Below are 15,436 nucleotides of genomic sequence, written 5' to 3'. Positions count from 1 at the left end.
ATTATTCAAGACCAATATTTTGCAATTTTTAATAATTAATATCTTGTTAACTATTGCTGACACCGCAAAATGGTACAGGACTTTTTGATTCAGTATAGGCTGTTCTACCCACGTATGACAAAAAATGCGGTAGTCGCCAAACACCCTGTATACGTATGTACCGCAAGACTACATAAAAATATTAGTTTCAAAAAATTATTTTATTGGTTTCGCGGTATCGAATGTGAATCAATTACGAGCATTCTTGAAAATGATATTTGCCAGATTTTTTGTTGCATTTTTTATGTTGACAAATTTCTTTTTTCAAATTTTCATGAAATTTAATCGTCGTCGTTAGAAAAAAAAACGAATGATTACGAGATCCCTTGTATGTTTTCAGTGTATTCCAAAAATTAATAATTCGATACGGGTAAGAATTTGTTCTAATGCTTAACGTAAGCGTGCATAATTTTTTCCGAAACACCAGTCGGTATAATGATTCTTTTGCCAACTATCACGCCGGGAGAAAGAACGAATCCGATTATACCGATAAATTCTCCTAAAAGCAGGCACGAAATTTTCTTTGTGACAAACACTCGGGTAAGCGATTGAAATTTCATTCGAACGTTCGAATAACAGGCACCTCACGTGGTTGTTTTTAGACAAGAGTGATCCTTGTAAGTCTCTTGGTCATCCTTATAAAAGAAAATAGCTCGTAACGCATATACATATATGTGTGTATCTTTCTTCGATTATTTTCAAAGCGAAGAAATTAAAAAATCGAAAAAAAAGCAGTACGATTTTATAAAAATACATTTGATACCTAAATTAACATCTTTAATGAATTTTATATAGCGTTTTATTACAGCTTTGAATATTACGTGTTGTTTATAGAACAACATACATTATTATATATAATATGCATATTTTTTGGGATATTGTAGTAATTTCAGAAATTAACTTAAGTGATCAATTGTTTGTATTACTTATAATTAGCCATTAGCTAGAGTTTGGCAAATTATTTGTTGCTGTTTTAGCCCAAATGCATACTGCTAAGTACATATTTATTCATTGTATACCGATCGTATTATAAAATGCTGTGTAAAGAGATATGCTTCCCGAAAATTGGCTGAATCAACTCCCTATGGGAAAACACTGCCATTTATGATACCGAAATCATGGTAATAATCAGGCAAAAATAAAGTCTGTATAATTAGCCAACAAATTTAAATATCCATGGAATGGGAGACATGATAACAGGTTCATTATCCATTAAAAAGTTAAATGAGTGTAGTGCAAGACTATCAGATAACGTTGAACATCGGGCCGAGCTGTAAACGTTATTAAACGTTAATAAACGTTAAGCGGTATTACAGAACAACATGGTATAATGAACGGTCCAACCGTGATAAAATGTTATAGTGAACCATAAATAATTACCTGATCATTCTCTTTTGTTTTTAAAACTTGTATGGAAATTAAGATGTAAATTCTAAAATGGAAATTTTGAATAGCAGTAAATCTTCTCTCTTCTCAAGATCTTAAAATATATATTAAAAGTAACATATTATTATGTATAAATATATATAATGTTGAACATTATATATAATACATATAAATAAATACTAAATTGGCGAATTGTCAATCATTTAATAATTCATTTTTCTCTTCACAATTTTATTAATTCTTTATTCAGCTCGAAATCGATATTTCTTTAACACAGTTAAAGCAGTATCGCAAAATGATATTTCTCGGAAAAACAAATTATAGTTTCCAAATAGTTCCGTTTGGTCACACAAGCTTTCGGTTTTCTAATTTATATCCGGAAGTCCGCAGAAAATTACACGGAAGAGAGAGAGAGGGGGGGGGGAGAGGGAGAGCACTTATACCAAATGTTTCGAAAAGGGTAGGCATTCGCTATCCACTCTGTACGTAACAGCCTCCTTTCTGTTGCTGAGTGCAAATTGGAGCAGCTGAGACTGAACTTTGCACAGTGTAATTGCTTGCGTTGACCACGCGGCGTGGAAGTAAACAGCCGGAAATAACCGTAGTTGATACTTTCGCCGTTATATGATCGCCGGTACGTGGACAGTATCGCTGTCGAAACCAATAATACTAGATGCTGGGACTTGAGAATCGTGCAAACACTATTTTTACACGAAACTGCAAGAAATTCCATTCTGAGAAACAAGTTGAAATCGGTTATAAAAACCATACCACGTAAATATCATTCTTTTATAGAAGTATTAAAGTAATTTTTCATGCCATATAAAATCTGTTATATAAAATTGATTAAAGTTAAAATTAAATTAATAATAATAAAAATTATGATGAGAAACTTTGAGTAAATTAAAAGAGAAAATTATTCTGCAATTTTGATTTAAATGATTTTTTATCACTTAATAATATTTTTTCTTTAGAAATAACAAGTTTTCTCCGGATATTGCAAATATATATAACATAATCATTGAATATCATGATTTTAATATAGAAACTATCGCGCGACTTTAATCGAAATATTGAATTAGTCAATTATCCGAAGAGTTCATCAAGCAATATCGACAATTACATTTTCCGAAAATTAAAGTATATTAGTGAAACGTCGTTTCAGCTCTGGTGATTGTATAGAGAACGTCATCAGGGCGGGCCTTGCTCAAGGGCCCGAAACGATCCTTTGAGCCGCGGCGTAACAATTTGGATTGGTTGTACCGGTCTGAAGTGTCCTTGCGCGAACGTAAAGGGACATTAATTCGATTCCGATAGCTTGCGCGATGCATGGATGCGCCAGCGAGAGAACGTACGCAAAAGTAACACGCTTACTTAGGCGACCGGTTTCGAAATTAAAAGGATAAAATGGAAAAGCCTCACGCCATGTAAAACCTTCGCAACATAGCGTCCTTGCAGTATAACAAGACTCTTTTCGTTCATAATTTTAGGAGATTTAAATTTTATCCCGCGTCGCGAAATTATCTTCGAGTCATAAAATCATCTTATTTTATCTTGCAATAAAAAATGTGAACATTAAATTTAGAACTTAAGTGCAATATTAATTAAAATCATTTTGCAAATTAATGAACTCAATTCCATTATTCTATCATAGTAAATCATCTCGGGGGAAGAGGGAAACATTCTATATCAATTAAATTAATTTTAATAGTGAATTTGGACGATTTCATTGAAATTAATTATGATAATTATATCGAATTTTGGTAATATTAATTCTCTCTTGGTTTACTCTTATTTTGAATTTATTTCATAATTATTTTTACACACTTTTGTCAACTTTTAATAGAGTATCATTATAAAAACTATTGTATTTCTCTCATAATCACGATCTTAAATGCAAGATATCTCGCCCGCTGGTGCGATAGTACAAGATAATGAAAGTACGAGTCTCTCGTTTCGCGCGCATATGGCTCTCCATAATTCCGTGTGATTCAATATCGCTTTGGCCGCTTCGCCTCCATCTCGAAATTACATAACTGTCCAATCCGTTGTGCGTAAACGCGCGATTCGGGAACGTCTGTTCACGCTCGCACCGCGGAGATACGAGAGCTATCGTTATCCGTTTATTTACGGCTGCCCATCCGATCGACCGCACGATGCATCCGATATTATCCTCGCGTCCGATGTTATGTGTAGGCATTTGGCATTAGCCCGACGGTTAATCGCCACCGGTGCAGCCACGAGGAATCCTCGAGGACCTAGCTAACCACGCGAGTCGATTCATTGATTTATGGGAGAATATATTTCTTTCAAATCACACATAATCAAGCGATCTTGGGCAAAGTACCGATCTTCAGTAAAACAAAAAATATCGTGTAAGAAAGAGTGAGGGAACTGCGAACACGGAAAAAATAGATTAGGTGGTTCAGCAAAGCTATAGCTTGCTGCACGAATTCAACATTTATAGAAAGAAATCATGTCTGTAAGCAATTATCAGTGCTAATTTAGCTAAATCTTTGCTACAATGAAAATTGCTAATGTAATATGTTTTCTTCATTACAGCACCAAAAGCACGCGCCGTCTTAGCCGCATGTTTTGTTAAAAAAATGTTGATCTATATATTAATTTTCATAGAAAGTCATTTTTGCTGTGTTAATAAATTTGCTGTACTAGTTTCTCTATTATTATAACAAATATGATTATTCATATTCGTTAATTTTATTAAAGGGTATGCCTACCTGTATGGTCGGAAAAACACGTATTCTTGGGAATTTATTTTGAAAAAATTTGAAGTGCTTTTGAAATGAATGTTTATGTTTTTAAATATATGTATTTCGAGGATAATTCAGTATCTTTTTTATTGCAAAATGTCGATAAATAAGGAAGATGTGAGTAATCTTCCAGAAGCGTTTTTTTCTAGAAGCGTTTTGCGAGACCATTCTAGCTTTGAGCTGGTTTATCTCAAATCAAAAAGCCCAACAAATTTAGTTAATATATAAGATTATCTAGTGCCCGATCGTCCATTTTTTTTTAAAATTAATTTGCAACAAAATGGCGACTATTCAAATTCGAAGGTACGATTCTTCTACCAAAGTTCACTCGTTTTTTTATCAGTAAAAAAAAATACGCTAGATTTTGTAGTATTAAAGAAGCCTACTAAATTTCATTTTGATCGATGCAACGGTTCTCGAGATATTTTGGTCACCGATTTAAAAAATGCGTTTGAAGTTTGCCAAGTGATTTTAAAAGGTGTCTCCTAAAACATATCTTAGGATCCCCCAAAAATCCCTAACAGCTAGAATCAAATCCCCTACATTTTCCCCCAATAGTTCGGACTGTACAAAATTTAAAAAAAAATACACAATTTTATGTAAAATACCTGCTTCAACCGTTCAAACCAGTATACCTTTAAATTCACATAACTTCGTCAATTTTTGTCGAATCGATTTGAAATTTATAGGGAATATTTTTGAAAGTATGTACTTTAAGAAAATATCAAAATCCAAAAATCGATTTTTTTTAAGTTTACAGGTAGGCATAACCCCTTAAGCTGTGTAACTTTACTACTTTAACATAAAAAACTAACTGTCCGTATATTACGCGACTGTAGATTTGTTGAATCAGTGAAGTTTTTAGAGATGTCAATAAATTTTTTTTTCTGTGTTAGAGAAAAATTAAATAAAGGCGACAATTATTTATCAGTTATAAAAGTCTTTATTCAAATAATACTCCAGTTATTTAAACTGCAATCATTATATTTGTATAGTATTATTAATATAAACTATAATTTTAAATCAAAACAAGACTTTTGTGGTTTGAAATTACTCGCTGCCAGGCAATGCCGAATTGATTTTATTTTTTGTTTAAAATTACAATATTAATACATATATAATTAATTACTGTAATTTAAAGCAAAATATCGTTTAAATAAACACTTCTATAGTTGATAAATAATTGTCGGTTTTATTTAACTTTTCCCTTAACCTATTCACAATTTCCCCATTCTTCCCAACATCAAAATCCTCGAAAACATGTAACAATATTTATCTCAAACGGCATGTGCGTTCTATGGTTACATGTTACAGTGCGGCACTAAATATCAAACTATCACTGGCAATGAGAGGTTATCACTCTAATACACAATAGTACTACTCTATTAGATACTGTAATAGTATCATTTATGTTTACTCTGTGTTCGCAATTTCCCCATTCTCCTTTACTCGTTTTACAATTGAAAAATACCGGTTTCAAAAACTTCAAAAGATTTGAAAAGCCAAAGGTATTGGCTTCAGGTTTTTATTTTCTATCTTATTAATTTTATTTCGTCAATGCATATTTGCGACGAAGGATCTTTTGTTCTTCTTTATACATCAGTTTATCGGGATGACTATTTTGCATACGAATCCGGAATAGTTTCATTCACGGCGACGTTTCCATAGCCACAAGGAATATTATCGATGCAAACGACGTATGCAACTGTCCGACGCAATCGCGTCATTTCCCTTTTGTTTATCTCAGAAACTGACATTTGACAGCAAGCTATACGTGACAGCTACCGTCAAAGAAATCATCTCTCGTTACACACCAGTTTTCAACGCTAGAACATATTCCTACATGAACTCACTGTATCTAATATAAAAAAGTCTTTTGTAATAATCCTGTCGGTTTTCGACAGAATTCTCCATTTAAAAAAATATATATATTTTAATAAAATTTATTATATTAAAATTTATAAATTTTATATTTTAATAAAATTTAAGAAAACTATTTTAATGAACGATCTTTGACAAAAAATTACAAGTGTATAAATAGTCTCAGACTACAATCAAATCATCATATTATCTAATGGTTGTACGATCTAATCTTATTTATAATAATAAACTAAACGTAATATTTTTTGTATATACGGAAAAAATATCGTAATTTTTCTGAAGCATCTACAAATTTAGCTAGATATGTAAGATCTAAAAATAATTTCATTAGATTATCAAAATAATTGTGTAGGATGCTCAAGCTGGTTGCTAGAATGTCAAAACTTTTTGCATTATCCATTATGCTTGAGCATTTTACGTAATTATATTTGGATGGCTCAATAAAATTATTTTCAGGTCTGTATCTAGCTATAAAATTTTTAGATACTTTAATAAAACTGTTCTTTCCTATAATCTTTTGGCACTTGCCGGATATCAATTGATAATAACACTCGTTAAGAATTGAATGACATACATTTAACTTAATAATTGCAATTTGTTCAACAACAAATCTCTGACGATACGACCAAACTTTCGACCGCGACTTTGCTTATATCATACGACATACTTTTGCGAGAAAACAACGCGACGATTTTTCTATTTGTCCCGCTCGTAAAATGAGTTTATCTCCGAGAGGATACGAACACAAAATAAAATTCGTTCTCGTTAGTCGGCTCCTCCTCGCGCTTTCGTTATGACTTCACGTTGACGACGCATAGAATGTCGCAGCGAAATGAAATTTGATTCGATCTCTCGCCTCTCACGTTTATCAAATTTCCCCACGCTTCATAATTTTAGTCCGACAAGTGGTGAGTAAGTTTCGAGGGTACGTAAATAAACGTCTTAAGTTTGTATTTTAAAACCGCTAAACATTTATTCTGAAACACACAAATACATATCTCGCTTCTATTACATTAAACGTTAAATATTAACAAATGGAACAGATCACGATTTAATCTAAAAGAGAGATACACATAATTTTTAAATGGGATAAAATTGGAGGAATCACATCAGATTTCGGTATTCTGTACAAATTCAATTGTTTGGAAGATGCAATTGCGACGAAATCGAGATTTGCATGATATTGCTTGTATGTAGCTTGCCGTATACTGTAACGACGTACTGAAAACGTGCGAGACCTGGATAACAACTTTGGACAGGTTCCAAATGGCAATCGCCCGTATACCTCCGTACTAAACATCGCGCAATAACGAATAGCAATTATGATTGGGCTATAAACGCGCCATGAACGTACCAATTCAACGTATACCTGTGAAAAATGCGACGTTACGCATATTACACTACTGGTCTCTCAATGGCTATTTCGAATATATATGTATATGAAAGCATTTTATTACATATCGGAATGATTGCAGCGGAGTAATTTAAATGGTTCATGTAAATAGCGAAACAAATATTTTTTAGTACCTCGTCATAAAGCACCAGAATGCGCGATTAGATAAAAAATAACTAAAAAAACGAAAGATCATACGAGAGAAAGGAATGTATTTGGAAAAGGTAATCCGAGTAAAATGTATTATTTTTAGAAAGACATATATATATTTCATCTGGCGACCAATATTGATCGTGGTTTTTAGAAAAAAAAAATACATTTGCTATCGTGTAGACCACAACGTTTAATTTGTAGGATCAAAAAGCATGTGCAACGGCCGCAATTACAATAAAAGCGCAGTTCGCGTCATAGAAACTCAATAATTTAAAACGTTTGCGAAAAACAGTGGTTGAACGAACGCCTATCGTCCTTGATCAACGATATAAAATTACGACAAAGTAAAATCCATTATCTTGTCACAAAGAGCGTGCGGCGAAATTTTTATAAATGCATTTCAACTAGAACTGTCGATATTCGTTTAACGAACGATCGAAAAACTGATCGATTCTCTAAACGACTTTCGGATTATTCATATAATTGAAGTGGCAATTGCATTTTCAGTTATTTCGATTCGTTGACATTTTCTATTTAGTTGAATTTTTTTGTGTTTGATCGTACTCCGCGGATATTGACGTTGTTTTGATGGTCTTTGTCACGACAGTACAAAAAAATAAGGGTAAATAGAAATAAATATGGTATTTTTACAATTTTAAGCTATTTAAAAATCCGTTGAACGATCAGCATGATTTTAATACGAATTCTTTCACTATCAGAGATAATGAATGAATCTTTCAATTTCCTAAACACAAAAAATGTAATATGTGTAAAAAACTTCTTATTTAAGGAAGCATTTAATAGTAAATAATAAATATAAACTAACAGTATTTAAAAATATTCTCGTCTAACAAAATTTTTTTGTTTTTTCCAAGGATTAACGGATAACATTGATTTTTGTTTTTTAAAGTAGCAAGCGAATCCGCTAACTGCGACCAGTATCCCTGCTTGTGTGCTAGAATGTGATGTGTAAAGAGTTTGATAGCACCGATACGAATTTTTCAAGTGTAGCATGACTAATGGTATCGATACTCGGAGTTTCTGAACATCGGCATTCGTATCCCATGTAACCGCAGGCGAACTCAGGTCGTTCATCGGGAAAATGGGCGGCCATTATTGTAATAAAGCATCCCATAACTGCGCAGTCTATCCTACCTAATGGTACAACGACGAATCTATCAACGTCAGGCTCGAGTCGGCGGCAGTGGTAACGGCGCGTACTTCGTCAGACACAGCCTCGCGCTTGCTCATTCGAATTCGCGTTGTAATGCCGTAATGCACATAATAGGACGCCCCGAAACCCAAATTAATTGAAAGTGAGGCTTTCGTCGCCTACAGTCGATCTAGAACACATCCGCGTATCCGTAAATTGATGACAGGAAACGCCGCATTGTCTCTCGGTAGAAATTTGAAAACAACTTTTATTTTCTGCTTATACCAAATCTGACTATCGTGTCACACGGAAGGAACGACTTTGCTGAAATATTTACAAATTTAGCTAATTACAGATTTGAAAATAATTTTGTTGATCCATCAAAATAATAATACTGCAAAAAGTTTTGATATTTTAGCAAATAGTTTGAGTGTCTTACATAATTATTTTAATAATTTAAATAAAATTATTTTCAAATCTGTATCCTATATAGCTAAATTTTTAAATACTTCAATAAAATCTTTCTTTTAATTTTATATATATATATATATTTATTTACTGTATCTATATAATTTTTACTGTAATGAAGAGAACGTAAGATATTTCTTTAAAAAAGTCGGGATTTTTGAGGCCTTTTACGCTGATCGATTGACTAATATCTCACGGGTAAAATCTCGCGAGGGATCATCGGGGACCAAATAAGGGCTGAAAGGGATGGACGGCTTTGCCCACCTGTGGCTGGCCACAAACTGTCCGTTGCTCGAGCACGAGCTCAACGTTAAGCTTTTTGTGTATCCCCGTCTCCATCTAATCGAAGAATTTAATAACTCGTGTCGCGTGCGGGAATTTCAGGCGCGGTAATTCCACAATCGTGGTCTAGTGCCCGTTGTGAGAGCTAGTAAGTAGAATTTAGAATACTCCTGTTGCTCACGGAAGGAATGAGCGTGACTGTAGATAATGATTTACTCGAACGTCAATTGGTCGGCGACGACGCGTGAAAATAAATCTACCGTGATATTAACCCTGTCTGATATATCCATTCTCAACTTGGCTTAATTAATTTACAGTAATAGCGAAGGGAACTTTAATGGAGAAATTCAAAGTTCATCGGTTTACGAGATTTGAACTTTTTGTATTTATTATATCTAATTAAAAAGTTTGCGTTTATTTCTGAATGATAGCAAATTGAAACATGCAATAATAACATTAATTAATTTTGATATTTTTTACATATTACAAGTAAAGAAAACATTTAATAAGTGCTGAACATAGAAAATTCGATACGTTGTGGTTTCACATTGTTAAATCTATAATATTAAATTATATTCAATTTAAGTGACTTTTTAATCATTTCCGTAAGTCACTACTTCTACTCAACATATCTTTAATTTAATTAAAACAATGGAGTTAAACAATTTAATTCAAGAAAATATACTAATGGGACTGAAATTTAATTTATTATTTACTTAGTTCTGCAGTTAATTTCAAAGTAAACATTGTCCATGTTAAGATTGTTTACTTTGCAATTAATTACAGAAATGAATTAATTTCCATTTTGACACACACATGAAAGTTAAAAACAATAAAATTTTATTTAAAGGAATTGAGTTACCATTGCTCTTTTTTTATATATAACGTTGCAGTATCTATTATAATAGATATTGATTTTATTATAATTTAAAATGTATTTTAAAAACAAAAAATTTTTAAGATGTATTCTCTGAATTTCTTGGAGTGAAATCTCACTTTAAAAAAGTTAAAATACTGCCACTATTGAAAAAGAGTGAAAAATTGTACTATTGAACAAGAGTAGCAGATTTTTACTTTTTTTTTGGAGTGAGATTCATTTCAAAGGAAAGAAATCTCACTTCTTTTTTTTTGGAAAAATTTCTACTCTTGAACAAGACTGGCAGATTTTTATTCTTTTTATGAATCTCCAAAAATATAAAATCTCACTTCAAAAGAAAAGAGTGAAAATCTGCCATTCTTGTTCAAGAATGCAAATTTTTCACTCTTTTTTAATAATGGCAATGTTTTAAAATAGATTTCACTCTAAGAAATTTAGAGAGTAAATTCCATAATATGTCGTCGTTATTATATATATTATATCGTGTTATAAAGTTGTGTTTAAGTATTCTATACCTAGAATAAAAGAGATACTTTACGATATAAAGATACTTTAGGTCAACATTTTGCCGACGATGCGCGGAACGAGCTTTCGAAATTACAATTTAAATCACAGTGAGGGTTGCCGCGGTCAGGTAGTGAGTTTATGACGAAACGGAAGGAAGCAGGATGCAGGGTGCACTCAGTGCGCGGTGGAGAAAACGGAAGGAAGGAGGTCGACGGCATCGTCCGTGTCACGTGGTTAACGATCTGTTCGGTCGCACGAGGACGAGAATCGTCGTCCGGGACGGAATGCAGGGGCATAGCGCGTGTTCATTTACCGGAAAGCTATTTCCCGCCCGTCCATTACCGGACGGTCCAGGCCGCATGGTACGTTCGTGCGACCGCACGGACGGAATATCCGCAATTGCAGCCGAGCACGCGTGCTTTCTATATAAATGAACGTTACTTTAAACGAAGCCACGTGGCTTACTTGCCATCATTATCTTGAATGAATCGTCTGAAAGGAAAGAGAAATTGCTCGCGTAAACAGCATATGAGAATTATCACCGTGCGAATGTCAAGTGAAGTACCTACACCATTAAATTCGTAGAGTCAATTAACATTTTGAGTAAGAGCAATGGTAACCTATACACTCTAAATAATATCGGTGTATTTAACACCATGCGATGACTATACTTATAATTATAATTCTATAATTAAAATTCTTGCCGTGTTGATTAATGTTAACACTAATATGATCTAGATTTAATACCATGGGTTTTAAATTCACGCTATTGCCATAAAGATCAGGGATTTTAAATCCATATCATGTGTTAATATTTACACTATCAACATTATGAGAATTATATACGTAGAGCTGCATGGTTAAATTCACACCGATATTTTTTAAAATGTTGAAATGATTATAAAAATAACTCAAATCATATCTATGTTCTCTAAAAGCGAATCAGTGACTTGTCTTACAACTGATGTAGTCATCAACGAATATTTACTGTTTTTCAGCAATAATAAATTGATTTACTTTTAAAAGTTATGATTTCTGCATATTGAATCTGCGATAATAATACACTGATTCACTTTTAGAGAATATAATCTAATCACTTCTATAGGTCGCTACTGCTCTTACTAAGTTATCGTTAATTTAACTAAAACAATGGAGTTAAACAATTTAATTCATGAAAATGTATTAAATTTGACTCAAATTTAGTTTATTATTTACTAAATGCATATGCCAATATGGGCAGTATTTATTTTGGTTGTGATGCACTTATAATGCTAGAAATGTTTTAAAGAGTTTACAATATTCTTTGATTGGTTCATTAAAATTCTTTTTTCTGATTGATCAATCAAATGCTCCGAAATGTTTGTAGCGCTAAGTGGACCTTTTGAAACTAATCACAGAAATACATTTATTTGACACACATGAGAGTTAAAAATAACGTTATTTAATTTAAGGGTTTTTATTGCTCGTTTGATATCTAACAGTATAGAGTACATTTTCTTTATTAAATGGAGATAAATATTTATTGTGAAAGAAGAGTATATTATTATTCACTATTGAAATATAAAGGAAGCAAGTGAAGTTATTTTTTTCATTTTAATACACTTTACACCTGAAGAAAATTATTTTTCGATGTGGTCATCCACAGCTATTCGATATCGAAAATTTCTTTAATTTTTTTTTTTTTTAATATCTGCGATTGAAAAGGGAAAGAAAAGCATATACTTTTCTATTTTTATATGTTTGTATTCGTAACTTTCCAATCTTCCGAATAAAATATCGTGGTAAACTCACGATAGAATTTCCGCTGAGATAGTCCCGCCGCGTGAATTAATCGAGAAGAAAAATAGAATGCCGCTGTCGTATTTATATATCATCGCGGCAAAGTAAAAGCAAAAATGTGCATGGTCTCGGGGCTGTCGGTGGAAAATCGATTAGGCGAAATGAATCTTGCAGAGTATAAAAAAAAAACCAGTTTTTCCGGCCGGCAAAAATGATTTCTCGACCACCCCCCCCTTTTCCGCCGTCTCCTCCCCCGTTGCGCTGTCCCCCAGTGGTCCTCCACAAATCACAGTTCGCGATAAATGTTCGCGGTTGGTCTCGTACGATTATTTATCGCCGTGAAAGCGGAGAGCGCATTTTGCAACGAACTCTTGTGTGCTCTTAGATGACTGATGAAATAACGCCCAGATCCCTTAGGTTAATGATTCGTGTGCACTGATTATATATTCATTATATACATATACGATCAATCAATCTGTCAACACTACTTAAACTTATAATTTATATTGATTGTAATATACCAGAAAAAAATTAGGTCATCATCTTTCGCAGTGATTTTTTGATTGATTAAAATCGCTATTATATTCTTTTTGAGTAAAAAAAGTTAAAAGAAATTATATAATAAATATTAATTAATACTTTTTAATTAAAACAAATATAAATTTTAATTTTCAGTTTTATTTTAAACATTAAATTTAATATCTCCTAAGAACAAATAATCTACTTTCTTTAAACCATTTCGGAAAATTGTTATTCAAATAATGTTAAATAATTTACGTGTTTAATTGTTCAAATTACATATCTCTCTCGAATTGAGAAATTTATAAGCTATATTTTCATTAAATTTTTAAAACATTTTCAATATCAAGTTCAATTAATCGTTATTTGACGAGTCCATGAAATAAAAATATAAAAATGTATGATACCAACTCGTTTATCGAAATTAATTCAAAATATGAAGAGCATAATAATTCGGCATATACATATAATATGACATAGGTAAAAAATTTGTTGAACAGGCAGGCGACACTCGACATTCGTTTGTGACCCAACGTCACAAAAACGTACACAAAAAAAAATAGGTATATTTTTTATTCTTGTAATAGAACTGCACTAGAACTCTTTCTCGCTTTGCTAAATATCAAACATATTATACTTATCTCACTTTAAGTTCCAACGTAATTAGTTTAACCACAGAAAACAAACCTATTAAAGTCACCGTCGCGCCGCGTCGTTATTCGAGCAAAGGCAGTTGAACAAGCAGGTAGCGACGCAAATTGCTCCGCGTATCGTATTACCTATCGAAACACAATAGCGACAACTCGACATACTAAACCATTCTATATGATCAATTAATAATCAGCTTGTTGGATTAAAGTCACTTAGCTATTTAGCTATCACAAATGATATTTCCTCGCATTAATCTTATAATAAGATACGATTAACATCGGTAATGCCGTACAACAAAGTGCCGCGCGATTGTAATTAACATCGTTTTCGCAAGTGAACGTTATGTTAGTGCTATGAGAAGTAGAAGAAGGTTGAAAGATCTCTGACAATGGCGGAACAACTAGGGTATGTAATTTATTATTTGTCTTATTATTTCTTTGTACGTTTACGCAATCGTATATTTAGAATTATCTGACATGCGCACAACAGTGTTTTTTAAATATTATCTTAAGCATAATTTGAATATTTTTGTATTCTGCAGTTTGACGTAGCTTGTTAAAATACGTAACACAACTCCTGCGCATCATGTAGGGGAGTGAGAGATACATTATATTTTACTTTAATTCAGGATAATGGATCTGTCAGAGAATTATGTTAGGTGCATATATGGTATATAAACAAGAGTAGAATATATACATGTATGTACGTACCAAATTAAGAGCATTGAAACATTATAAATAAATTTAACATATATATTTCGTAAATCTATTAATCTCTGAAAAGGATGAGCAAGAATAAGTTATTGTCAATACTGAATTCTAGAATATTTGTATATGTAAATATATATATATATATATATATAGATTGTTTATGCATATACAAGAATGCATTCATATAAAACTCACGAAATACAGTATCCCATACAAGGTTTTACATAATCGGTCCAGTGCTGGTTGCCACAATTCAGAGTCTAGCGTAGTACTGACAACCTATTGGCTAAATACCGAATGATAACTTGTGCTAAGTACTAACAGGCGGTATTGGCCCAGCACTGGTTGATAGAACCTTAGCCCTCAGTTGACAGTTAGCTAAATGTTGGTTTCGTTGTAACTGCTGACGACCCTATATCATAGACAGATATACTTGTTGACACATTTTGATGTTTTTGTATAGACAAATATTTATTGTTTTAAATAATTATGAAATACTTATTATTTACCAATGATTGTGAGATACATAAATCCAATCGTTCAAAATTTATCTTATTATAAATTTTACAAGAATATGAAAATGATTTAATAATAAATATTTCATAGAGCAAGCTTTAGTAGAAGTGATGAATGATGATAATGTGAGTTTGGTACAAGAAAAGTTATCTTTAAATTTAATAAGAATTTTATTATTTATGTTATTCTTTCTGTCAAGCATTTTATACACGAAAAATGCAGTTTAAAATATCATAAAGTACAATATATTTCATTAATTATTAATTTCAGTATATTAAGAGAGAATTCAATAATTAATTAAATTCTCTCTCTTGAATCTCTCTTACTCAAATAAATAATTTAAAATAAGGA

At 32.2% G+C, this 15,436-nt stretch overlaps 1 protein-coding gene across 1 annotated transcript in view; it reads left to right on the top strand.

Annotated features, from left to right (window-relative positions):
* Positions 1–15,436, top strand: part of LOC108757626 (basement membrane-specific heparan sulfate proteoglycan core protein) — a 235,045-nt gene that overhangs the window by 147,994 nt on the left and 71,615 nt on the right. The window lies entirely within an intron of this gene.

This window comes from Trachymyrmex cornetzi, unplaced genomic scaffold, assembly GCF_001594075.2.
Source record: "Trachymyrmex cornetzi isolate Tcor2-1 unplaced genomic scaffold, Tcor1.1 scaffold147, whole genome shotgun sequence".
NCBI lineage: Eukaryota > Metazoa > Arthropoda > Insecta > Hymenoptera > Formicidae > Trachymyrmex > Trachymyrmex cornetzi.
Note: the sequence above shows the minus strand (reverse complement) of the source record. Positions and strands in the feature narration are given on the sequence as shown.